Source organism: Corvus kubaryi, unplaced genomic scaffold, assembly GCF_017639235.1.
Source record: "Corvus kubaryi isolate FWS band 111438036 unplaced genomic scaffold, C.kubaryi_AGA036_p1.0 split1-37355, whole genome shotgun sequence".
Taxonomy (NCBI): Eukaryota; Metazoa; Chordata; class Aves; order Passeriformes; family Corvidae; genus Corvus; species Corvus kubaryi.
This window is the reverse complement of record NW_024582078.1, coordinates 4008260-4009075: the sequence shown is the minus strand read 5'-3', so window position 1 is coordinate 4009075 and position 816 is coordinate 4008260. Positions and strand designations below refer to the sequence as shown.

General features: G+C 69.5%; 1 protein-coding gene across 1 annotated transcript in view; it reads right to left on the bottom strand.

Moving 5' to 3' along the window:
* The window catches only part of RAP1A (RAP1A, member of RAS oncogene family), a 30525-nt gene extending 30413 nt beyond the window's left edge, over positions 1–112 (bottom strand). Inside the window, exon 1 of the mRNA XM_042013361.1 lies at positions 7–112. The gene's annotated coding sequence lies outside the window, so the exon portion shown is untranslated. The remainder of the gene's footprint in view (positions 1–6) is intronic.
* Between the last annotated feature and the right edge of the window lie 704 nt (positions 113–816).

The following is an 816-nucleotide window of genomic DNA, read 5'->3' as shown; positions in this document are numbered from 1 at the left end:
GCTCACCGCTGCCCCCGGGCCGGCTCCCGCCGCCGCTCGGCTCCCCCGGTGCGGGCTCGGGGCTCGGAGCTCGGCTGCTGCTCTGCGCGGCGGCGGCGCCGCGTCCGCTCCGCCCTCCGCGGCCGCGGCCCGGGGAGGAGCCAGCGGGGCGGGCGGGGACGGACGGGGCCCCTGGGCCCCGGCAAAAGTTCCGGGAGGGCCGGGGCAGGTGCGGGGCTCTGGGCGGTGTTGGTTCTGTGTCGGGAGTGTGCATCCAGCGGGACCGAGCAGGGCTGTCCCGCGGGGCGGGCACGGGCCGGGGCTCTGCGGGCGCTGTGTCCAGGACTGGGCCCCTCGTGCGGGGGCTGGAGCGTGTCCAGGGAAGGGAGCGGAGCTGGGGAAGGGGCTGGAGCACCAGGAGCGGCCGGGGGGGCTCAGGCTGGAGCAAAGGAGGCTCAGGGGGGACCTTGTGGCTCTGCACAAGTCCCTGACAGGAGGGGCAGCCGGGGGGGTCGGGCTCTGCTGCCAGGGAACAGGGCCAGGAGGAGAGGGAACGGCCTCAGGCTGGGCCAGGGGAGGCTCAGGGTGGACATCGGGAGGAATTTCTCCAGGAAAGTGTGGTCAGCAAACAGCAGGGACCAAGCGGGTAACTGGGCTGAGGGTGTTTCCATATGGAGGAGATGCTGCAGCAGTCACGCATGGGACAGGACAAAAGCAGCTCCGAGGTCACCAAGCACTGACACCACAGGGCTCAGGACCAGCACCACATCACCTCCGCCCCTTAAAAAGTTTTTCTTGAAACACAGCACTTAGAAGTGTGGGGGGTTTTATTTATTT